Here is a 25,889-nt window from a genome sequence, read left to right on the forward strand (position 1 = left end):
TGGAGCAGTGATTTTGGTAAATAACCTGCTGGGGGTATTCCCTTTGATTCAGCACATGCACAACCACTCCTAATGGTTCAAATCAGGATTCCCTGTGGTGCAGCAATGACTAATTGCATCTCCTGACGCTCCCCTGCTTCAAGCCCGACTAGTTGATTGCAAGCACCTCGTTAGTTTGCTCTCCCAGCCATACCTGATGGCCTGGAGAGTGAGTAGAGCTGGCAAACGGGCTGCACATCCCATCAGGTGTGACAGGGACCCCAGCTTGGGAGTGGGGGGGCTCATCATCCAGGGCTGCCACCCTGCAAGGACACACAGCATCTCTTTCTTGGCACTTGACAGAATTTATGTGCAGAAGGAAACGAGGGGAAGGCTGGACCTGGGGCTGCAGTAACGGCACGGATCGGCTGCAGTAACGAGCTTTTCCAAAAATATCTCTCCTCGGTCAGAGATGCTCTATTTTTAGAGCTCCAGAGTATCACACTGACAAGCAGCAGGGTCAACGTGTACCTTTAAACCTCTGAAATGCCTTTGCCCTTGCACAAGCACCGTGGTGTTCCAGCTGGATATCAAACATACCAACAGACACCTCTGGTGAGCATGGCTGGGAGACCTGGCTGTCACCTCCCCCAGAGCCACGTGGGCAGGGCAGCTCAGACATGACTGGACACCGTCTGTCCTATGGATCGCTGACACCTTTCCCCCGAGCAGGTGACACAGGTCTGTGAAAAAGAAAAAAATCTGTGATTGAAAACCTCACAATGAAATCTCCAAGTGGGGAAATCGCCATTCTGTGATTTTGTATCAGAGACGTTGGCACTCGGGCCGAGCAGGGACTCCCTGGGTGCCTGGATCCTTTCCCCTGCTCCAACAGATGCAGCGGAAAAGGGCAGGTCCATAAAATCATCATGGATCTGAGAGCTGCTCGACAGCAATGGAAATAGGGAAGATGACAGCCAGAGCCGTAGGACTCCCATGTCTGCATAGTGAGCTGAGCACACAGGGTGTAAAATTAAAAATCCAGCAGTTCTATTGTTAGGAATAAAAAACGTCATTTGCATGTTAATACACCTCGACTTACAGCAGCAATTTCTCTCTTTAACTTCCCTGGTTTACCCAGTTCCCAGGATGAATAATGCAATGGAACTCCTCAGCAGCCACACAAATGGAAAAATTCAATGGGACTCCTTTTTCCCCTCTAAACCTACACATCTTCTGCAGGAAGCCTTTCCACTGAGACGTGGAAATCCCTGCTGCCAACACCTCTGAAAGAGCTTTTTAACAGAGCAGGTTAGGGAGGAGCTGCCAGCCCCAGCGATAAACCTTGTTTGCCCAAATCCCAACACAGCCTCTGCAGAGTCATGTTAACCAGACCTTGCATCGCTTCCCTTAGGAATAGGCAAATTAGCTCATGGGGGAAAAAAGATTATCGTCAATGCGGGCCTGGCATCTGGAAGCAGATTACATCAAATTTGAATAATCTAGGTGACATTTCAATTTAAATTGTCCTCGCGTCTGAAGAGGAAAGGGAATTAAGTGCAAACTCATCGATCGGTGCCTTGCGGCCGAGCCGCTGCAATGAGCATCCTCAGACCCAGCAGAGACAGGAGTGCCCCCCGGCTGCTGCACCCCCTGCGTGCCCCCCACTCCACCACTGCTTTGCTCACCAGTTCTGCCCATTCCTCACCCGCTCCTGCGTTTTCCTCAACTGCAGGAGCAGCTCGGCTGCCATCTGGGGGAGTACGGTGTCCCTGAGAGGCAGGTGCAAGGGGAAGGGCTGGTGCTCTCTGTGGCAGAGCAGGGACATGGTGTGCCCGGAGTCCATCACTCATTCTGGGAGATATTCCTGCCTTTTTCTCTGCCATCAATTCCATGCAAACTCAGAGAGAAACACAGCTTTCCCTGGGCTTGGACACTTGGCTCTGAAACACACAGAGAAAGCAAGGGCATGCAGGCACCAAAGAGCAGCTCAGCCTCTGATGAGGGCATTTAAAGCCTCACCCTCTGCCATCTGAGCAGCTTTCTCTGCAGCTGAGTTCAACTGCTGCACCCACTCACACAGTCCTGCTGATCCTGCTCCACAGCTGGGAATTGTCACCTTCCCACTGCTGCATGACAGAGGCTGGGGCTGGGCAGGGCTTTTCCTATGTGCAAAGGGACCCACATATACAATTACATGGAATATTTTGGGTTCCATGTCCATTAACCCACAGGTAAGCGATCTGTGTGTAGGTGATGTACACACCCTGCTTACCAGAGGTAACAATCCTCCTCTTGTTGGCATTTCCCAGCATTTAGTGCTTTTTACTTTTATTATGCACAGATCTTCCACCAAGCTCAGTGAAAACACCTCATTGACTTCAACCCACACCTATTTACAGGAGAGTATCGTGATCCTGGCATGGGTCAGAAGGATGTGAAAAACATTTTTGAAAGCAGCACCACACAGGCATCGAGGAGCCACCTTATCATTGCTGTCACCTCCACGGAGACACCTCAAGGATGCAGCAGGACCTGACCTGAGCCCTCCCACAGCTGACAGTGTGAAACAGTTCACTATGACAACACATCTCAGTGCTTGGGATGTTTGGGAATTCCAGCGAAAGTGAGAAACTCCACTTGCAGGAGGTTCAGGGCCGGAGGCCCTGGCTGTGCCGCACACCAGCGCTGCACCAGGAACAGGCGTTTTCTATCAATGCAAATTTTTTGCTTGCATTAGAAAATAAAATAATTTCCATTTATACATGTTTAATGCGAATTTCAAAAGCGTATAGTGCAGCTAATGCTTCCAGGCTGTGTGCAGGCATCTGGAGCTGGAGATGAGGGGGTCTGCTGCGCCGCTGGGACCCAGCCCGCAGCTGGCCTCTCCTATCCCCTCCTGGAGCGTGGCCTCCCAAGCTCATCGATTAAGACGTGAAAAGCACCTGGGTCCCTGAGCTCCCCCTGCCCAAACGGGTGGGTCAGCTGAGCTACGAGACCGAAACTCGCTCATTAACAAGCTGTTAAATAATTAATAAGTTTATATGTAATTGCTTCTGTGTACATAATCTCGCATTTTTCAGAAAACTATCATCGCTTTTCAGTTAGTTCCACTCGAGGAAACAAGGGCTCCTGCTTTCACTTGAGCAGATGAATATTTATGTTGTGATTGTTCTCTCTGGGGCTGAGGAAAACCAGATTATTGGGCTTCCCAGCATGGGGAAGGTGGCTGGTGGGCATGGCACGTGCTTGGCTGTCACTGGTGCCCATCGGTCCCTCCAGACCTCCCCCCCCAGCTAATGGGTCTCTAAAGTGCCTGAAAATTTGGCCAGAGAAGCTGTTGATGCCCCACCCCTGGAAGTGTTCCAGGCCAGGGTGGACGGGGCTTGGAGCAACCTGCTCTGGTAGATTGTGCCATTACCACAAATGTATGGGACCTTTATGGGACCAGGAGTGCTCATCTGCTCCACCTTGGAGGAGCATCCTTTGGAAAAGCCCAGCTGCCCACTCCTGTCATCATTGATCCACATGCTGCTGAAATGAGCCACCGAAGGGGTTATTGGAGTGTTTTAGGTGTGAAGAGTCAGCAAACAGGAGGGTTTCAGAAAAGCTTTGTTCCCTCGGGAAAGGTGGAGGTGGCTGGCTCCCTCATGGGGTGCAGATCCATGCCCGTGGAACGATGTGACTTGACGCTGTGGCAGCTCAATGTCAAAGCCCAAGCTGAACAGAAAACCTTTTGATTTCAAAATATTCCTTCCTTGTTTTAATGCCACAAATTTGTGGCTTGCTGCTCCTCAGCTTCCACCCCGTGACAAGTCCTTCTGCAGTCTCAGCTTGCCGTGGAAACCAAATATTTTGACTTTGCTGTTTATTGCCGGTTTTTAAAGTGTGTTCTGAGTGAATAACAAATATGTTTTGTGAGGCAGCTGGTGCTTCTTCCTGTAACGTACAAGGTAAGGGAGAAACAAACATATTTGCTTTTGCTCTGTCTATTTATCCAACAATTGTAGCTGCTGTTTTAACGGCACAAAAATGTAATTACCGCACGCGTTCTCGCCAGCCCTAATTAGCAGCATGCTTAAGCATACGCTTAGAGACACTGCTGCTCCATGGCAGCATTCCCGTGGGATCGTCAAGGGCTGATGGGGCCGTGCCCTCATGGGTCACCTTGAAACCCTGGGATTTATTGTTATCCCAACCAGCGTGTGGCCGCAGGAATCCCCGACTCCGAGAGCTGCGTCTTCCCCAGAGACCTTCACACGTGGGAGAGCACCAAAGGGATCCCACACAACGGGCAGTAATGGAGCTTTACAAAGGGTCACGTCCCTCACTTGTCCGTAATCGAGGCTTTGCTAATCCAGGAGATTTTTTATCTTTTCTCCTTTTTTTCCCTTTGTATTGGCAGTAACAGTAGCTCAGTGAAAGCATATTAACGTAATTAAGTGAGCAATTTGCTTATTAACAGATTGCAACCTTTTCAACAAACCTAGCTGGGTTTTCCCTTTTTGAATGCCAGCTCCTCACGCTCAGGAAGGAAGGACTCCTGTGAGGAGGGGGTTGAGCTCTCTACCCCAACCTCTGCTCTGCTCCATCAACAGTCCCCAAGGCTGAGCCCGCTGCCAGTCCTGGAGCTGCCACCCCCCTGGCTCCAGGCTGAGGCTCCAGGAACACTGGTGTCGAGCAGCGGGTAAGCTGCTCACCCACCTCGCCCCTCCGGAACAAGAGCCACTGCGGCAGGTGAGGTAGGATGGGAACAGCTCTGACATCACTGGATAGGGAACTAAGAACTCCTGGGACAGTTTGCCACAATTTTTCACTGTGCATTCAGGAAAAACAGCTTGTGCCCAGGAGACCTGTCTCTGCTCCAGAATCCACCCCGCGTTGCCCTTTCCTGCTCTGAATGTAGACTAGTCTTTTATTTTTCCTTTCAGTTTTCTCAGCGTGTTCCAAAGTAGGTGTAAGAGAATTCAGGAGTGGTTTCTTTGCCCTGTGTGAAGCAGGCTGATGCTTATTCTGGAGCCTCTGCTCTCAACACCTCATCCCAACGGGAATCTGCCACCGCTCTCACCAGAGAAAAGCACTCGGTGCTTCCCTGGGGCGGTTTTCCCTTCCGCAGTGCTCAGTTGCCTGCATATCTTACACTGCAGTATTAAAAAACATGGATAATTATTACTGTTCACCAGCATAATAGTTTCAAGGATCAGCATCCTTACTTTTCTCAAGGAACACATCCCCAGGCGGTCGCCTTTGCATATGAGCGCACAAAAAAAGTTCAAGTGAGAAAAAACCCGTATCAGCAAAGCACATTTATAGAGATGAATTATTTGGAAAATTTCTGAGCATCCCAACTCTTCGCAGCAGATTTGAATTACAGAATTATAAGCAACAAGTTCATTTTGACCCTCTGGGCTCAAAAGTTATAATTAGCGCAGGCACCATAAAACTGGCTTTTAATTAAATCAGCCTCGGAACGGAGGGAGTTCTGCAAGGTCCCTCCCTCGCTTACATAAGGCAGCCGGCCTGAGCGGCCGCCGCGGGGATGCTGTGGCACTCCGAGCCCGGGAAGCCTTCTGCAGGATTTTCCAGAGAGGAAAAATGAGAAATGGGAAATGGGGGAAGTGGTGAGCCCACGGCCAGCCCCAGATCTCACGCAGTCGTGGGCCAAGGAGCGATCGCCGCCGCAAGAGCTGGAAGGATGATTTGTGTGGGTGAGTTGAGCTGCGTTTCTGGGTCCGCGGTGCCCTGGGTTATGGTGACAGCAGTTCAGGGGCAGCCCCAACACCCACAGCTTGTGGGGTGGTGCAGCCGCAGGGCGTCGGCGCCGTCCCGGTGGGACCCAATCCCAACTCATGCTGGGAAGGGCCAGCTCAGAGGCCACTGCTTGTACTTTGAAGCCTCCAGAACAGCCCGGCAATATGTCCTGCTACCGGTTGCCGGTATGATAATGGGCTGAGTGTATTCCCAAAAAGCATATGCCGCGGTGCTGAGCGTGGCGATGCCAGTCTCACAGTTGTCTCTTTCTTCGCACTTTCAAAAGGCTGTAGGAAACGATGGCATATGGCACCCCAGCGTATGGTGGTTTAATCAACACAGGTAAGGCCAGGGAAAATAGAGCCCAGTGGCATTTCCCAGGGAGGACGCCTGTCCTGGTCCCACTGGGATGCCCCCACTGCCTCCTGTCCCCACAAGTCCAGGTCCGGCAGGCCTGTGTGCTGCCTGTGCCAGCCCAGAGAAGCTTCAGCCACACGCTGGCACTGGGTGATCAAATGAGGCAATTAACAGGCGCCTCCTCGTCAGCGCCAAAGCCGAACTTCTCGTTCTGCAAATATATAATTAAAGCACACTCTCACAATTATAAGATTCTCTTCCACTTGAGCGAAGGCGGAGGGTTGGCAGGTGCTGGAGTCAATCCAATTGTTTCCACTTGCTCTCCTTTCCTCCAACGCGTGGCACAGCCTGGGCATGGGGGTGAGGGAGGGCGGGCGGTGCGGCTGAGGGCAGAGCTGAAATGCCTCAGCAGAGGCTGCACCAGTGCCCAGAGTGGGTGCTGACTGGGGCTCTGGATGTGGGAGTGCTGAAGGCAGCACTGCGGCTGACAGAGCCTCAGGAAGGATGAAACCCTCTGGTGCTGCCTCAGGATGACTAAAGTCATGAGCAGTTTCAGGAGTCAGTGCTGGGAGTGGAGTCTGTGCTGGATCAGGAGGGACAGGGAAGGCTGTCAGCACAAATACCTTGTGTAGCTGGGAAAGAAAATGCTGCTATTTTCCCTTAATATCCAAAATTATCTGCAAATGCCACTGCTGTCATGTTCTATAAACGCTGGCTGTTCCCAAAGCCTCCTGCTCAACAGCCCTCCCCAAGCCCACTTTCCCCTTCAGACCAGGCACCGAATCACACTCTTTGCTTCCCAGGAGTGACAAACAGCAGGAACAAAACCATCGCAGGAACACCAACACCCAACTCATCCTGCCAGACCTGGAGACGGAAACCTGGAAAAGTTCCGGACACAGGGAGGACACAGAGCACCACAGACCATGGGAATGCATTCATCTCTAGGAAAGCACCCAGGGGATGATGGACATCCCTCAGTGCCTGCTTGGATGAAAGGAGAAAGAGCTTTTCATCCCAATGCTGAGCCAGAGAGAACTCGCTGAGGCTGGGCGGAAGTGGGAGGGCACTGGCACTGGAGCCAAACCTGGAGCAGTCACAGCAGCAGCCAGCCAAGTGTGGGTGGGAAGCATCACCTCCAGAGACCAAACCCACTGTCGTCCCCAAAAGAGTTTGAGGAAACAAGCAGAAGGGCACAGTGGGGCTCCCCCCATAAACCAGGTTTTCCCCGGCATGGTTTTGGGGGAAAATTGGAGTTAAGCCTCTGATCCACCTCTGCAGGCACAAACCCACCTCCGTACCTGTGTGGGCTGCTCAAACTGTGGTGCTGGAAAAGCCAATGGAGAAAATCTTAACCACGCCAACCTCCTTCCATGCCCTTGTCCCTTCTCCAGGGGAACAATCACTGCCAAGGATCTTTGCCAAAATTAGTTCCTTTAAGATCTGAGGGATCTTTCTGCTACTGCACCGAGCAGTGGGAGTGAGCCCTTAAATCCAGTTAGTCACAGTCGCTGGATTACATCGGACCTTGTCCTTCTGCCTTTAATAACATGATTGTTTGCTGCATAAGGAGCTTTATGTAACTGGGAATCAGGGGTGATCCGCAGAACTGCCCAGGCTGGAGCTGTCAACCCTCCCTTCTCTCTGGGCTTGTGTGAACCTCCTGCTGCCAGCCCATATCTGAGAAATAAATAACCTCCTTGCTCTGGCACTTAAAGGTCTGATGCCAGCTTGCTGCAGTGGTGCTCTTGGCACAGGATTTCAGTTTGATAACCACGGGTCAGTATCAGAGGTGATGCAGGGATGAAGTTACCCCTGGAAGCTGTTTCCCATCCCGCACTTCTCCCTTGAGGACACCCCTCAGGTGCAAGTGGAGATATTTAGGCTCCCTGCAGGTGCCAGGCAGGAGACCACCATGTCCAAAGCCACCGAGGCTGTTTGGGGACAGCAGTTACCAGCTCCTTCATCTTTGAAGGGCAAGTACTTGGAGGCGAAGGCAACGGGCCTGCAGCCTGCACTGCCCGCAGCGCGCACAGTGGTCTCGCCCAGCACCATTAAATCTCTGTTTTACTGCAACAGAGCAACCTCTGCGCTCCCCCCGCGCTCTCTGCATCCCTTTTTCCTCTCCGTCTTTTTAAGTGGCTCTGCCAAACAGCGCCTGCACAGCCGAGGCCAAGCACTAGTGCTGGCAGATGGGCAGCATCGTTAACGTCTCTAGCAGTGAGCGGTGTCGTGTTTGGTGAAGAGCTGCTCTTTAAGGACGAGTTTGGAGATTTGACACAGCAGCACGAGTCTGACATTCCTTTACAATTTCCCAGTGATGGCCCCATGCCATCACTGCATCACTGCTGGGGGCTCAGCTGGGCTCCTGTGGCTGTCTCCCTCCCCCAGGCAGCCGGGACACGGCTCCTGGCACCTGCACCACTCCCCTCACTGGACCGGGCGAGCGGAAAGCTCTGGCTAGCGAGAGCCTTTTCATTTGAGCACGGGCAGCCTTAATCCTCACACAGAGTTAATTTGTTTATTGTATTTTGGTTTATCTATCAAGTGCTACAAAATGAATGTATAGCCTTGTTGCCATGCCACCACCCAGCCTAACTCCCAGGGCCAGCATGTCCGTCCGACAGCAGGGGAGTGTTATTCATGCAATTAGGGAAAGGAAGGCAGGTGAAGCTGCCAGAGCAGCTCCTGGCTGAAGGCAGCTTTCAGGGAAAGTATCAGAAAAGCACAGGACAAACACCGGCTCAACCTCATCCAGCTGCCGGAGGAACCGCTGTCCCCCCTGGCCCAGGTGACCAATCAGGGCAGGAGCTGCTGCCACCCGGCACAAAAACCTCACTGGTGGATCCAGCACTGAATTCTCTGGACAGTGATCACTGGCTTATCCTGTGGTCAAGACACAGCTCTGAGCTCCCCGGTGAGGTACCTGTGGGTGGCACACAGGAGCACTGGCTGGTCCTCAAAACCCGGCAGGGTGAGAGCTGGTGGCCCCAGAGGTGGTCACCGGTGCCAGCTCCTGACAGTGCAGCACACCCTTGGCAGCACCATGATGCCCTGAGTGAGACTTGCTGGAAAAATAAATATTCCAGAGACGCTCCAGGTCATGTATTTTTCATGAGTTTGTTCTGCTATTGGGAGCTGCACCCTTTAAGAAGATTGGATGCATCTGGAACAGAAGTCATTTTTATAGTGAATAATTTGCTTGAAAATCTGATTCTGAATATCTTGGTGCAGAAAACACAGCTTGGCTCCCTGGAATGATCCTGCAGGGACCCACTGAGGGTCAGGTGTGCCCCATGGCTCTGCCCAAGGAGGGCTGTTCTCCTGGCTGCAAACACCAGCAGTTCCTGAAGGGAAGTCTCACTGAAGCAGAAGTTTCATGTAGATTCCAGGAGTTTTTGGGAAAAGGCGTGGACCCTTCCCAGCCTGGGGGCTGGCTTGGGTGACCCACTCAGTGCTGCCGGAGCTGGATCCATGCAGATTCACAGTGGGAACTTTGGGATCCTGGTGAAGCAGCCAGCACAGTATTTATTATTGTGCTGGGTTTCAGCTATGGATTTAGATATTGATGGAGTCTGCGCCTCCAAGCAAAGAGCGCTAATTAGCACCCGCAACAGAGAGCCAGCTTTTAATTAAACACAGCTTAGCGAGGGGGACCTGTTAGAGACACCATGCCACGTGTGAGAGTGATGCGTGCAGGAGGATTTCGGAGCAGGGCTGAGTCTGGCAGGGCACAAGGCACTGGGACGGGGGTCCCACAGTGGGACAGGGTGTGGGGTGGGCAGCTGCACTGCCAGGACCAAGCAGAGCCTCAGGGTTCCTGATGCCCACATTGCCTCCTCCACCAAGAACCATCCCATTCCTGTCACTGCAAATAACCAAACAAGCTGTACAGAGAAGAGAATAATATTAATATTAAAAAGGCATTTATAGTTTTAATCAAGCTTTGGGGGGGAAAAGACAGCTTAACACGGCACTTTACACAGTTGATAAAATGTTTGACATTTACTGGTGCCTCTAATGAATCTTGTCTCAATTTTCTCTTTTAAAATGCCACTCCAGATACTCTATCTATCTGTAGGGTTTAAAAAGCACTTATCCAACAAAGCGTTATCACGATGGAGAGTACGAAAGGGCGTCTCTGCAGAGCAGCACCAGCTCTAGGGTTTGCTGGCATGCAAGCAGGCCCTGCGTGGGGTGGGCAGAGGAGGGAGAATCAGTGTGGCTCCATGGCCCTGCTATAGCCAGCCCGCCAAAACACCCCCATTTCCCCACTGGTCACAGCACAGAGCGTGAGGCTCGGCTGTGGACCGGTGCTGAGTGCCTGGGATACAGCAAACTCGAACGTTTTGGAGGCAGAGGTGGCTGGAAATCTGCTTTGTCCCAGAAGAACAGACCTTGGCTGCCAGTGCTGCCCATGGCAGGACAGCGCAGGGGTCTGGGTGTTATCAGGGAACCGCAGTTGTCCTGTGCAAACAGAGCTGCTGCTCCACAGGCGCTGATCTGAGCGTTCCTGCTCCTCCTCTGGAAGGACACTGCGATGGGAAGTATCAGCAGTGAACACAGGCAGCCACCGGCCTGGACTTCCCTTTGAACAACCACTCCAATGTCCTTTGCTTCCCCCTTTTTTCTTTGCTTTTTTTCAGAGGAAAGAAATGAATTATTCTATGGAAGTTAGTGTCTGTCTCAGGAGCCTGGTATAGAAAATTAGGTTTTAATAGCTTTGAAATTGAAGCTCTTTGGGTCAATAGGACAGGATTCAGACAGTGAAATCACAGGCCCATAAAGGGAAAAAAAGCAAATATTTTGTTAGTCATCAGAGAGTCACAGTCCAAAGATAGCAGGCAGGAGCTTAAAATACTGCTCTGCTCGTCAGCTCCCGAAGTGTTTAGTCATAAGCTCCTTTTTTCTGTTGTTGTCTCTCTATATATTAGCTTTGGGAATGCAGAATTTGGCTTTCTGTCCTTGGACGTGCCTGGGAATTCCTCAAGTCACCGCTGGAACTGGAAAGTTAACTCTGAGCTAAAAGCACTGTAAAGTCCGTAAGGTAAAGCCACTAACTCAGGCAGCACTTCAGATCACACAGGATGGAGAACTTCCAGACAAGTTCTGCCAACAGGCACTGGAATTATTTGACTCATTATTAAAGGGATGAATGGGTTATAATTATTCCTAATTTCCTATTCAGAGCTCATTACCACCCCTAAGAAGGCGAGGTGGGGAGCCCTTGAGATCCGGCAAGTTACTTTAAATATTCATACAGCTGAGAGAAATTTCTCATGGCCTGGAGCTGTGATGGGGAAATGGGTGAAATGGGCTGGGAGGCTCCCCAGCAGGCCATGGTCACTGCTCCCCAAAGGAGCCCACGCTGACAGCAGCGCCAGCCCAGCATTCAGAGCTGAGACACTGTTAAGGGATCATCCACTGGCGAGCAGGAGATGGACACCTCAGTGTTTTATCCGGGTCACTCACTGCTTTGTGGCTATTCCAGGTTTTAGCTGCGGTGAAGTGAGGCAGTGGAAGGCCACAGGACTGGGACGTGGCTCCTGGAGAGCTGCTCTCCTCTGACCGCGGGTGACGGCACACAAGGGGCCGGCGACGCGCACCCTGCATGTCTCCTACAGCGCACACGCCCCTAACACATGGAAATGTCACATTGCTTCAAGTATTGCACCCAACTTCTGTCCTCCAACCAGTGCCCGGTTTCCTTCCAAGGATAAAGCCGTGCGTTATTTTTGGCTGGCCACTCCAGCTCAGGGCACTCTCATTTTCCCCCGTGCACTCAGAGGACAGACGCTTCCCGTGATTGCCTCAGAGCAATGACAAAACAAGCACATTCCTAATGGCTGGCAGAGCGGGTACGAAATATATTAAATGTATTAACTTTGGCACTTGCTGGGTCTCGGGAGGAGCTCTTGGAGCTGCTCCTGTGCTTCGCCTCCGCTCCCCCGGCTCCTTTATGCTCTCCCCTTCTGCTTGGAAAATTCCCTGTCCCCAAACTGCGGCTGCCTGGAGGTCACCAACATTTGCCAGCAGCTCGTCTGTGCCCCACCGGGAGCGGCCCAGGCCTGCGAGGTGAGGCTGGCAGATGGCACTCAGCCATCCCGTGCCACAGAGCAGCTGAGCTGGGCCAGCAGTGCCTGGGCTGGGAGATGCTCATTGCTCCCAGGGGCTCTCATGACCCCAGAGCCAACTCACGAGCAGAGCAGGGAGCATGGGAATGTGTCCAGGACAACACGGCCAACTGCTCTGTTGGCTCAGGAACACCCGGACTCATAATGCCCAGATGCTTAAAGCCTGGCTGAGACTCACTGTGGGCTGTGCTGCCAGGAGCAACGCTCTGCGAGGGGCAAGGCTCTGGGAGGAGTGAGGCAAGGGACAAGGCAAGTGGGAAGTCGCCTTCTTGTCCTCACACTGGGATGAACTGCCCTGCTGCCATGTGGGACAGACCACCCCAGGATGCCCGGCAGGGAAATACGAGGGGGCCCCTCTGCTGTGCCACCTGCCCAGGGTGGAACTGTGGCTGGCACTGGCCATGCAGCGTCCACCCACAGCAAACCCAGCCAGCTCCATGTGGGAAGTGCTCTCCAGGGCTCACTCCCCTGCCACACACAGCCTGGAATTTGATTATGTTTTCAATAAAAGACGTGCTGGAAGATAACCCCCCTGAGTGGCATCTGCCACGTGGGCTGCTGCTGCCAGGATGGGAAAATTGCCCTTTGTTCTTCGCAAATAAATCTGAGGGAAAGCCCGTTCTGAGCAGGCAGCATTCTCTGGGGGCTGCTGAGGACTTTGCAGGCGTTGCCATGAATAACAGTTTATCTACAGAGTTTCGTTCAAAATGAAGCCTCAGACACAGCCTAAAATTATGGGGATGCTGTGAAAATGGCTTTATAAACTATTGCTTTTTCCTCTCTGAGCAGCAGCAAAGTACAGGCCAGACAAAAGCCAGCTGAGACTCTAACTGTCATAAATAAGTCAGCAGAGCTGATAAAAATAAAGGATGAAATATAATTCAGCCATTCAGTGACAGATCCCATCTTAGCTGTGATATAGGGTCTGTTGAGACTGTCATTGCTTCAGGAAATTAAAGAATGAGCCCATTAGTGAGGATATTTAAAGATGCTCATATTAAGATTATGACTTCCCAGACTCAGCCCGACCAGGGAACTCACTCGATTCCAAAGTCATTTTTCACAGTCCCTTTTCAGTGCTGCTCTGAAGGACCCAAAAGTGCCATGGGGGGGTCATGGCATGAGGGGAAAGTGGGGGCTGTAGGTGACAGCACCCAGCTCAGCTTGTCTGTTGCCATGGCAATGGGAATACCTGTCCAGAGCCTCAAGAGGCAGCACACAGGGGACATCTGGTCCTGGGAGAGGGATGGTAACCGTGTGCCATTCCTCGGCACTGCCACTCCTTGCACACACGTGTGAGCATCTCCACACTCCCTGGAGCTCCTCTTGGAGCCAGGAGCGATCGCTGCTGTTTGCTTCCACTCCTGCCTGGCAAAGCAAACACGGATCCTGGCAACAACAGAGCAAATCACATCAGAAGAGTGGGTGCCCCATGAGAAGGAGCCCCAGGGAAGAGGAAGAACAGGGATCACCCATGGCCTGGGAGTGGACTCGTGGGTGGCCATGCCTGAGGGAATGTTGGGTAAAAGAAAAAAGCAATGGCAAAAAAAAGGTGAAGGTTCCAGTCCCGGGATGTTGGAAAACTGATGGATTATTGTAATTAGTTTTCAGAATTTTTAATTATAGAAGGGGTATAAATAATCACAAAGCACAGCTTCACTAATGAGAGTCCTTGTGCTCAGAAACACGGGGATGCATTTGTTAGGGAGACTTTGAAAGCTCTGCTGTTAATTAGGTGTCTCACAGCCAGCAGGGTTTCAGGAGAAGGAGAAACATGTATACATTTAAATCAGGCTCATTGTGAGAGGTACCCAACATCAATTATGGGATAGCAGGGTGCTAAAATGAACGAGCTTTGTAATTAGAGAGTGGATCTGAAAGGCAGAGAAGAGCCTTTGCTTCCCCTCAGGTGTCTGCCAAAGGTGTTTAACGTTGGTCAGGACACAGGCAGGAGGAGATGTGACCTGCCTTCCTCACGCTGGGGATCATCCCATGGCAGTGACCTGGCTTCCATGTGCCCTGGAGGACATCCCACGGCGGTGACCTGCCTTCCTCATGCTGGAGAGCATCCCACGATGATAACCATGTACTGCAGAACATCCCAAGGTGTCCTGTGGTGGGCTGGGATGGATCAGAGCTTCAACAGGATGTCACTGCTGGGGCCCATCCAGCCCCGTGCCACTGCTTTTATTGGAAGAGAAGCAGAAGGGGAGGGGGAAGGCTAGATTAGTTTAATTAAGCGTGTGGGAACAGATTGCATTTCCCCACCCACAAAACCAAACAGGGCACCTCGGGAGCTGCTGGCCCTGCTCTGGCCCGTACCCAAGACTGGAGGGAGGTCCAGCCTTCCTGTGATCCCCCAAGGGTGGACCAAGTAAAACAGCATCCAAAGAGAGCAAGTGAGGATGTTTTCTTCTTCCACTTCCTTTCTGGGGCCACCTGGTGTGTTTTCTCAGTGGCTATAAACAAGCAGAAAAGGAGATGACAAAGGCTGGGAGACGCTTTTTGAAGCTGTGTCTGTTTTCGGCTGCTCCAAGAGCAGCAGTGAGCTCAGACCCCGAGGCCAATCTCCACTGTTCTTCCTTACATTTTCTCTTTTGGCTACAAATTTCAAGCTCTGCCACAGGAGTTTATGTAAGTAATTATGTTTAGTTGGTATTTGGCTAAATCTAATGAAGCAATGATAAACAGCTCAGCGTTTTCTTCCTGATGGCTAATGAATATTAATTTCTCTGTCAAAAAGGAACCTCTGCTCACTGCAAAAGATTAGATTCCCACGCTAGCACTTGGGGAGGGGGTAGGAGTTCACCGGAAAAGATGGAGTTTTGGGAAAGCCTGCATCTGCTCCTGTATGGATGGGTTCAGGTGCCTTCCCAAGGAATGGCCATCAATCCCTATCTGACCCATCAGTTTGTTTTGGCAGAAACCTGTCCAAGGCTGAGCTGTGAGGATGTGTCAGGCACTGAGCGTCCCATGGCACAGGCAGCAGTGACTGCAGGAATCTTCCTGCACCCAGGGAGTGCAGGAAAATGGCTCAAAAGTCTTCTACAGGTGATTTTCCTCACAGCGTGTGGCTCTCCCTTTCTGGAACTTGAAGGGTAGGTGTTAATCTGCCACTTGATGGTAATTTCTGGCAGTGTGGGAAATGTGGTGCTGCTGTCACCACGGGAACCCTGGTACTGGAGATGACTCTGCACTCCAGCATCCTGTGGGATGCTCCTGCTGCTGGCCCCAGGCCAGCCTGGCACTCCCAAGGGCTTGGGGCGCTCACCCCAGCTCCCTGTGCTGCTCCGTGCTGCTCGGAGCGACGACTCAGTGCCAGCATTGCGTTAAACTGTTCTAACTTTAATCAGCTCGTGGGCTGCAGTGAAACGCAGCTCACACATGATGTGAGGGGAGCCGTGCGGCTCCTCCCGGGGAGGGGGCAACGTGAAAATGAATCTGCCCAGGTGGGGAGGGGCAGCAAGACCCAGGTGGCCACTGCAGGCCCCCAGCAGGATCCCTGTGTGGTGATGTTTGCCAAGCCATCTCCTTCCAGCACGCTGCTGGCTGGCATCCCTCCTCCGAGGAGGGAATTGGATCATCTTCTTCCCAGCAGCTGCTCTCAACAGCCCAGTAGGATGTGTTGAGTTTCTTGACGTTGCACTTGAGCATCAGCACCCTGTGCCTGAGGCGGTGCCAAGGACTGGGGAAGCATCCTGGGCACAGTGGGGTTCGGGTCTGTCTGTTTAGAGGGGCACAGAGAGACCAGGGCAGCTCCTCAGCACCTGTTGACATCTTGGCAAGGTACCAGGAAGCTCCTGCAGGAGCACACCCAAGCCAAGGCACTGGAAGGGACTGGAGAAGCAGCATCAGGGTTTACAGTAAAAACAGATGCTAAACTTTGATTTTTGGCAAAAGGAAGCCACTTCAGCATCTGCTTGAGGAGATGCCCAGGCTGGGGAATGTGGAAGCTCCCAGAGCCCAGCAGCTGCTTAATCAAGCTCATTTTTGCTGTTCATCCTTGTGCAGCTCAGAGACAACAGGAAAGGCACCAACGAGTGCACCCACCGAGCGGTTTAAGGCACTTCAACGTGCTGAACAGTTTGCCCACATTGTGGAACTTTGTTCCCTGCGGTTCAACTTCCCAGCGGTGCTGCCACCCACCGCACTCTGCACTGCAAACCTGCTCGTCTCTCCAGAGCCATCCTGGGAAAGGGATGTGAGTGGTGGCTGCTCTGCCACTGATGGGTACAACTGAGTATTCCTTACAACGAGGGGGAGAGGAAAGGGTGCCCTGCACAAATACCATCTGCTTTCAGATTCAAATAAAATTATAGCAAATCTGCAGCACTGGAGATAAAAATGGTAATGAGTTTTAATAGTTCCCTTTGATTTCTGCTATTGAAATCGACTCCGGGAGGCTGATATTGTATTGGGAGATGTTAGATCCCTGGCCACACATCAGGCAGCTGTGCAGCTTCCAGGAGTGAGGGAGAGGGAATGCTGCTGTCACCACTCTGGAGCATCGTGGCTGTGGCAGGAGTGGAGACCTGCGAGAGGCAGCCATTACAGCAGCCGTGCAATTAGTCCAGCTATCGATCGTTAATACACTTTTAATCAATAATCTGGGCAAAGCTGGGAGCTGGATTGATGTTGCAGGGGTGTGCAGTATCCATAAAATTGTCATCTGAGCACCCAGGGAGGTGAGTTGCTTCTCCACTGCTGATTAGCTGGACGGGGCTGTAATTGGCCCGGGAAAGGCAGGAGGTGATGCCAGATTATTCATTCCCAAGTGCACATCCCTGCCTGACACACACACCCCCACCAGCACCAGCTCTGCGCCCCCTCCCCTCACTGTGGATCACCATTCCAGCTAATTGTGCACGTTCATGCACACTCATCAACGTCGAAATGCGGGATTGGCACCCGTTCCCTGAGACTGAGCTCATTACTGATGCTGCTGATCAATTAATGATCTCGCTGTCCCTCATGTGCGCAGCCACGAGCCCAGATGGAATGAGGGACACGGGAAGGAAGTGCCTCTGCATCCCTGCTGGTGTGAAGGGCCTTAACCCCAATTTCACTGAAGGAGGCATCACCTCACTCTGAAGTCAGATCACGTCACCGCCACGAGCCGTGGCTGCGCTGGCAAACTTCACTTCTGCCAAATGGATTTCTCTCCTGCCGTGGGGCCGTGGCTGCCGGGAGCTCAAGACTGGCGCCCTGGGCTCCGGATGAGCTCCGTGTGCTTGCAAGGAGCCATCTGGGTCAAATAGCAGGAGGAAAGCTCAAAACCTCTTTTTTTTTCCCTCTCTTAGAGCTCAAGGGCAAAATTTGAACATCAGAAGCAGGGACAAGTCTTCCTGGGCTGATTTGTGAACATCTTGTTGAGACACCCAGGATCAGATCTGAGAATATTTTAGTGATGCAGAGAGTGATTCAGAGTCATCCAGGTTATCCCCCTATCGCTGAGGATGCGATTGAAATGTTTTGTAGCTGAATATCACCTGGGAAGAGCCGAGCAGTCACACTGGCACACAGACTGTCATGTTTATATCCCAGGGTCTCCTCAGCTTCCCAGCAAGGCTGAGAGGAGCATCCATCACTTTCATACCGGGGCTGTGCTCTGCGGCAGGGCTCCCTCACTCAGTGCCACTCCTGGATCTGACCCAGCTGCTCTAGGAGGGTGGGCCACAGCCCTTTCCCTGGCTTCTCATCCAGCAGGTCCAGCCAGGACTGATGACATCCTCATGGGAAAGGCCAGGGCGATGCTGTGGCTCAGGAAAAGCTGATCCCTATGTTTTTTCTACCAGAAGTTTTAAGTGCAGGATGTTAACTTCTGGAGCCCGTGGATGCAGCTCAGCCTGGGGGCTGCGGCAGTGATCAGAGACCATGGGATGTTTAGGATGGCCAGGTCCTCCCAGCTCCCACCCCAATGTCCCTCTGCCATGGCAGCACCCCCTCAGTGAGCGGCTGCAGGAGCAGCTGTCCAAAGGAATCTCCAAGCACCTTTCCAGCGGGTGCTGTTTGCTTCCCGGCTGCCGGCGTGCGCGGATGAAACGTTGCCTCATTTCTTCCCTCGGCGCTAGCCAGCTGCCCAAAGACAAACTGTCCTCCCTTGGGGGGTACATTAGAAATGCTTAAGCAAATTAGCCATAAATAGAAAATGTAACATATGGGGCTGTAGATAATGTTTCATTATAAATTATCATATTCTCCAGGGAGATACGCCTCTTCCCTTCACACCAAAGACTCTGGGTTTCTTCTTCTGTGTAGATTTTGAGTTTCTTCTTCTTTTTTTTTTTTTTTTTTTTTTTTTTTTTTTTTTTTTTTTTTTGGTAAATGTTTCTGACAACAATTGGACTCAGTAGTTGATTTCCTGGGTGCGGAAATTGGGATATGTAGCTCACTTCTGCTGCAAATCCTCTTGGATTTAAAATTCCCTCATTAAAAAAAGGAAAGAAGTGAATACAGTCCTGATGAAAGGTGCCTGAGCGAAGGCCCTGAAGATTAAACGGGGCTGTTTATCCACCACAGAGTTGCACCAAGGACAACAAGGCTGCTTCCCTGGCTCTGTCCCAGCACTGCTTGCACAGCCAGACCACAGTCCCTGTTCTCAGCCGTGTGGAAATCAGGCACTTTCCAAAACAGGAACACCCACGAATTATTCCCTTCTCCTGCTTGGGCTGAACAGCTCAAGAGGAATCAGCCCAGTGCAGAGGCATCTCCCTGGGAGCCCATCCATCATCCCAACACCATTCAGCTGTTGGGGATCCTGGTGGGCAGCACCAAGCTCCTCCCTCCTTGAGTAAATATGAGAAAACTGGTACTATTTATCCAGCTACAGAGTCCTTGAGGGAACAGATTCCCCAGACAGCCCAAAATTCATCTTTCACATCTTGAAAATCGACTGGTTTGGTGTTTTTTTTCTGTTTTACTTACAATCCCCTGGGTTTTTTCCCACAGTGATCCAGAAACAAGTTCCCAGTGGCCACACAGAATGTCCCATCTTGCTCTGTCTGAGTAGGCATTTTTCTTCTTGCTGAAACCTCCCTGAACTGACCTCCACTGGAGTCTCAATCCTCACACAGATGGCAGCGGAAAGGAGATTTTTTTTCCCCAAAATATTGTTGCATATGCAAACACAGACTGGGCAGGCAGGAGCCAGAGCACAGGAAGTAGTTTTCTGCTCCAGAGCTATAGGTGCATATGGATGTTGGTCTCCAAAACCCAGAAACTGAACCCATTAGAAGCACTTCAAGTGAGATTATTGCAGACGCAGAGAGTTACCTGCTGTAATTGCAGAAATCTTGGTGCTTGCATCCTGGAGCTAATGGATGTCATCAAAGCACTGAATGAGTCCTGATTTTGGTAGTTACAGTCCCACCTGGCACCTCCGCCTCTCCGTAATAACCACAAGCTTAAGGGAAAGGAAACGCAGAAAGGAACATCTGTTGCAATGCAAACATTTGGGAGGATGATGGCAGCTCCTGGCAGAGATGTTTCCCTGCGTGGTCACACGTGCAATGTGTCCACTCCTGGTTTGTCAGCGTCCTCCTCGCCTGCTGGTGGGATGCAGAGCACTGGAGCTCACGTACCAGTAGGATGCAGGGAGAGGAGCGGGCGTGCTGGTGGGATGTGGAGCTCTGCAGCATCCGTGCTGGTGGGATCCTGTCCTTCCTAGGACCAAACTGAACTTGGCAGGGTGGGATGTGGCTGTGCAAACAGCCAGTGGGACGCTTTCCCCGTTGTCCCATCCCTGGTATGCTGCTGCACGCTGTCAGAGAGGATTTGCAGTGGTTCCCAGTGGCACTGAGGGGTTTAGCAGACATCTCGTTATGCTGGGGACAGGTGATTTAACTGGGTCAGCAGGCTTTGCTCTGCAAAGGCTTAAACCTCTCCATTAGCTGCCTCTGCGAGTCTCCTGCAAACTTCAAACCAGGAGGAAAAATGCCTTCAAACTGATGTGGAATTTCATTCTTGATGGAACCCGGTGGAGATGTGCCCCTGTCTCGCTATTGCCAAAACGAGATGGGTGCTGAGGGGGGTCCTACCTTGCTCCCCCACAGGATGTTCGCATGGCACTGGGGCTGGAGGGGACCCAGCAGTGCCCACCTCATCCCTCTGCCTCACCGTCATCGCTCCCAGCAGGAGATGGAGGTGCCGTCAGGAGACACAAACACCGGATTTTCCATCTCTGGGATCCCCCCTGTCCCTTGAGGCTTTCATGCTGTACGGACCCTCACAAGGACCTCGGGGTGCGGTGACAGTGGTGGGACCAGAGTCCCTGTTAAATCTCCTTCGAACATTCGAGCTGGGAGCAGTGGCTGTCATGGCCCACGAGGCTCGGAGAAACTTTGTGCCCAAGGAAATATTGACCTTTCCTGCAGAGCAGCAGAGCACAAGGATGAACTGAGCTGCGCCTTCAGCACCCGGCTGAGAGCTGAGCATCCTGCGGATCAGCCCCGCCAGTTAAAATAAACAACAACCCCAATGCATCCCTGCCAGGCCAGAGCTTCGGCTTATTGTTCCAGTCAAAATAGAATTATCGCCCTGAGGCCTCGGAGATCAAAAACGGGGGAAAAGAACAGCGAAAGCAGTGAGGGAATTGCTGGAGCAGTGATTCTCTTGCCAGCGTTGGGAGCTGACGCTGGATTCCTGTAGACACAGGGTGGGAGTCGCAGCCTACTCGGGTGCTCGATCCCTTCTCTTGCTTCTTGCCAACCTCTGGCTTTTATAGCCTTCAACTTGGACTTTTTTTTTAAAAACACAAATCCATTGGTCACTTTCTTGCTGTGGCATGACGCACTTCATGCAACAAGATGGACAAAGGCAAGGGGGATCTTGAGCGTGGGGCAGCATGAGCCCTTGCCAGCAAATCCTCCACAGCCAAAAACATTGGAGTCCTAAACCTAGTTGGAACAGGAGAGGGAGGCAATGCTCTCTGGACATCTTGGTCTCCTCTGGATGCTGTGACAGGCTCTGGGGCTGGCAGTAATGCCCGGTTCACACAGAATTCCAACCAGGCGGGAAATTGGGGCAAAATCTGTCTAGTGTGCTCCGTGTGCTGGTGATGAATTATTCATCCCCTCCCAGCCAGCATTTCCATGCAAAAGGGCCACCTTAGTACTAAGGAGACAGGAGGAAGACGGCAGGGCCGTGGGTCCTGCAGGAACACCACGCACTTCCAGGAGCGGAGCGGGCGCGTCTCCTGCACGTCTGCGCAAAGCAAACATGGATTATGCCATTTCTTCAGGCCTTTCATTTCACACGTCATTTTTTCTATCTAAGTATAGGTTTACACGAGAGGTAATTACCATCCTTTCACAGCTCTTAGTGCAGAGCAAAATGAGATGGAGTATTACATTCGTAATCTAATCGTAAATAAAAAGGGCCGTAATAACCCCCAATTAGCACATTAAAGTGTGTCGAGGACTTGTTTTACCACTCCTGTGTAAACAAGACCCCTGGGAACACCTCACATTGCTGAGGCAGAACTGGTGGGTCCCTCTTCTCCCTCACGGAGCCAAGTTATGCAACACCCTGAGCACCAGCTCTTAGTTGGAGTCAGATATGGAATTTTCATGAGGATAAATTAATTATGGGCAATTCTGTTCCCTCTGCTGACACATCTGGTGCCAGGCAGGGAGGAGAGGGCTGGAGTCTCCTCTTCCAAGCTGCTGGGACAGCATCGCTGGCTCCTGTTGGCAGGTTGTGGGGAAGGAAATGGAGATAAAACAAAGGGATGGTGTGAAGATGAAGGTCAAAAATGACCGGGAGCCCATTGCTGCTCTCAGAGTTTGGCACTGAACACAGCATCAGATGAGAAACATCTCCCAACACTCCAGGGTGGGCAACAGCTGAGGTGGGGGCTGGTGGGGTCACTCCCACACCTGGGTCGAACCCGGTGGAAGTGCATCAGCCATCCAACAGGAGATAGTATTTTCTTGTCGCCTTCTGTAAATCCATGGAAGGCAAACGGGCTCAGGCCTTTCCCAAAGCCGTGATTGCAATCCCCCGGGGAGACTCATTTTCAAATGATCTTGTTAGACATTGTTAGGAATTGATATATTTGCATAGCATGAATGTTAAAACTCAGAAAGAACTCAAATGCCAATTAGAACCACGGTGGTTTTTTTCCCCCCTCATTAATCAGTCATAAAAGAGCAGCTCCAGGTGTTTTACCCTGACTAAACGCCGGCAGAACTCTAGTGTTATTAATCTTGATGACCCAAGTGCCATCGCTGTACGCAGATTTCAGCAAAGTGATGGAAGACTGGAAACGACGCAAGACGTGAGACGGAAGCGCAGCCATGGATCACTCCCAGGGCCTGGGGACCACCGCTGGGATAACAGTGCTGGGATAACCCCGCTGGGATAACACAGGCTTGGAGCGCAGCAGTCAGGGATGCTGCTGGGATAGCGGCGCTGGGATAACCTTACGCTCTGCATAGAATCACCAACAAAACCTGGAATTTTGTTTCAGAAAACAGCGAGGAAGTGATGAGTCAAGGAAGACTGGGCTGAGAAATGCTTGTGCCCGTATTCCAAGGCAAGGAATGCTGCACTCAGGTGAGGGAAATGCCATTGGGAAAGTAAAAGGCATCACGAATGGAACAAACATGCAGATGGGTTGGGTTATGGTGATGCCATGAAGATTTTTGCCTTTTCTTTTACACCCCTGTTATACCTTTTTACAACTTCTGTATTCTCAGTGCTTTTTGCCTCCATTCTTGGACTTGTTTGTCAAGCTAAGAGACTCAGCATTTTAGAAACTTTGTAGCTAGGGATCAGTGTGCCCCAGACCCCAAGGTCCCCTCCAGAACACATTCTGTAAACCAAGATAGAACCATCCAGGGGAAGGTTCCTTGGGGAGGGGGGCTCACTTGAGCCTCTCATTGGGGAATCTGTGATAGATCTGCTAATTAGTAACACCTATAATGTTATACCCGATCTTTGGGGATACTCAGGCAGGGTGCATCTCGATGCATATGACCTGGATGTGTGCACCTGAGGATCCTTAAAATAAATACCAAGGTAAAATCCCTTTTCCCCTTCTAACTGTATATGACTCTTGGTTTTAAGACCAGGAAAAGGCATCAATGGCACCTGGCACAGCAGGTCTGCACTGAGTCACCCACTTGGCACCCGGGCACCCAGAGTTTGCTTGCTGGGGCCCCTGTTTTGACATCACTTGTTTTCCTTGCTGGGCTCCGAATGGCACAGCCCAGCACGGAGTCGCTGGGGTTCCACGGCGGCTCAGCCTCGGTGGGCATTGGTTATGGAGAGAAGGACCTTGGAAATGAGCGGGGCATGAGGGCAGCCCCTGTGCCAGCAGGGACCGAGGCACATCCCAGCCTACAGGCAGTCAGAAGGACATCGCCAGGCTGTTCTGAGCCATCGCAGGAGGAATTCAATCAGCTTCACAGTGATTAATTACCCAGCCATAGCCTCAGGTGCAGCACTCCCCTGGGACAGAACGGGGCAGAGGCGCAGCCCTCGCCTGGCCTCCCACTCGGGAATAAAACCTGCATGGGATCAGCTGTAATTAGCAGCACCCAATTATATATCCCACTACAAATGATGATGAAAAAGCAAAAACCCTGAACTAAAAATATCTCCCCTGGGAGAAGTGTGGCCAGTGTTTACGCTGATAAGACAGAGAGCGAGGAAGAAGATGAAGCAGCCAACTGTCCTTCCACTTAAAAGGTAGGGCTTCAGATATGCAGATTTTCAATAAGCTTTTGAAATTCTCTAATAAAAATACTGTTAAATATTAATTATATTGCTATTTATAAATCTATACATAATTAATAGGAAAAATTAATGGAGCAAGGATCGGTTAAGAACTGTCTTCTAAATATTTGAATAGTGAAACATAATTATGTTTTGATGTGAAAATGTCAGGAATACACTGAAGTGTTTTTCTATTATTGAAATGAGCGAAACTTGCTGGGAACTGCAGCCCTGGGAAGGGGCTGTTTCACCTTGTTCCACTTCATCAGCAGAGTTTTTGTGCACTTTGCTGCCTCGGGACAGTGAACGCCACTGCAAGTGAGAAGTTTGGACACAACAAATTGTGGTTCTCCCTGTTTCAGGCTACAAACACCACTGTGACCCAGCTGGAGACCCCCTGGGTGCTGGTGGGGAGCGGCACCTTCCTGACAGAGCGGGGACAAAGGCACAGCAGCGGCCAAGGACAGACCGCACGCGTTGTGGGAACCTCGCGGAGATATCCAAAATACTTGGCTGCTCTGCCTCCTTTTGGGGAGATTTCATGGGAAAGAGATGCCAGGCTGTTTCCTCTGGAATTTGTGACCTCTGCTGCATTTGAAGTGAGAATGGGGTGGAACGACCAAGGAGGGGCAGGAGAGATGGAGGGAAGTGCTCAATGTGATCCCAGTCTTGGGAAGCTGCTGAAACTTGGAGCAGGGTTTCCTGGGCTCCCCGGAAGCATTTTTGGGACTTTTTGGGCAGATGCTGCACTCACCAGCCTGTGTTGCATCCCTGGGCAAGACGTGGGTGCAGCCGCCCGGGGCGTCTCCAGAGTCCACTCACAGTCCTGCTCTGTAGGTTTGGGAGGGCTCTGCACTAAAAGCAACACAAATCACACGTTTTTCTTTACAGGAGAACACAGTACAAGCTTTTGCACTTAGTCAAAAGGCTTTTTTACCTTAAAAGTGCGATTTGCTGCAAGGGAACAATGAATTCCAAATAAGTTTTATTTCCAAACAGTCTTTTATGCTGGCTTGCTTTGTCCTGAAAAACTCCTGCTTGGTTCTGCTCCCTGCTTTTGTGTTTGCTGATGAGCAGGGTCCTTGAGACATGGCTGTGATGGAGGGCGAGCCCTTAGCCAGGCTCTCTGGCCCAGCCCTGGCTTGCAGCAGGGGAACCCCGGCCAAGGAGATGCATGCTTGGAACCTCCTGCTAGGGAAATGGCATCCGTGAAAACCAGATCCAGCTGAAGTGTGAGCATTCAGAACAAGTAACGCTGCCTCCGCCACGGCATTGGATCTGTCGTGGTGCTGGAGTCTTCACCCTGTGCCTGCTCCCAGCCCCTGCCCCTCTGGCTGGTGATTTGGCTCCTTGGGGACTCCCGGACCAGCGCAGCAGCCGGAGCCTCCCTTGCCATGGCATGAGGGCAGAGCCCCTCCCGTGGCACCAGGAGCTCATCCATAAATGTTCCAGAGGTGTTACACAACCCGACAAACTCGGTGCTGTGAAGAACGCGGCATAAAACACAAGGAATTTAGTAGAGCATGTAAAAGATGCTACAAACCCATAAATTTTCCCCTAAGGCAATCCGTATGCAGATCTGGGCACAGGGCTGGGCCCTCTCTGCCATCACTCACCCTGACAAATGAAACTTTCCCAAACTTTTGCACATGAAGGAAAGGTTTGCAGTTTGGTTTCTCGGTTTGCTTGTTTTTAAATGCATAACATGAGCGATTATGTCTCAAGCCAAATGCTTCAAAGGCCTTCTAACTTTCTGGAAGATTCATGGCACAGCTTCCCCACGTTTTTTGAAGAGGAAACTACATTTATTTATTGCACTTTAAGGGAGAGATAGTATCTCTCAGCCAATTCCCTAAAACAGCTCTGCTGTCCTAAGGCGCTTACCGAGTATTGCTCTGCTCAGCTAATATATTACTATATAAAAAGGGAACAAATGACCTTAAAATTCGG

General features: G+C 51.4%; 1 long non-coding RNA gene across 1 annotated transcript; it reads left to right on the top strand.

Annotated features, from left to right (window-relative positions):
* The first annotated feature begins 5,389 nt into the window (after window positions 1-5,389).
* LOC104693282 lies at window positions 5,390-21,607 on the top strand. The gene is made up of 2 exons (XR_752516.4): window positions 5,390-5,687; window positions 6,891-21,607. It is a non-coding gene; the product is annotated as an uncharacterized LOC104693282 (long non-coding RNA).
* Window positions 21,608-25,889: the final 4,282 nt, after the last annotated feature.

The sequence above is a fragment of the Corvus cornix genome, chromosome 21 (assembly GCF_000738735.6).
Source record: "Corvus cornix cornix isolate S_Up_H32 chromosome 21, ASM73873v5, whole genome shotgun sequence".
NCBI lineage: Eukaryota > Metazoa > Chordata > Aves > Passeriformes > Corvidae > Corvus > Corvus cornix.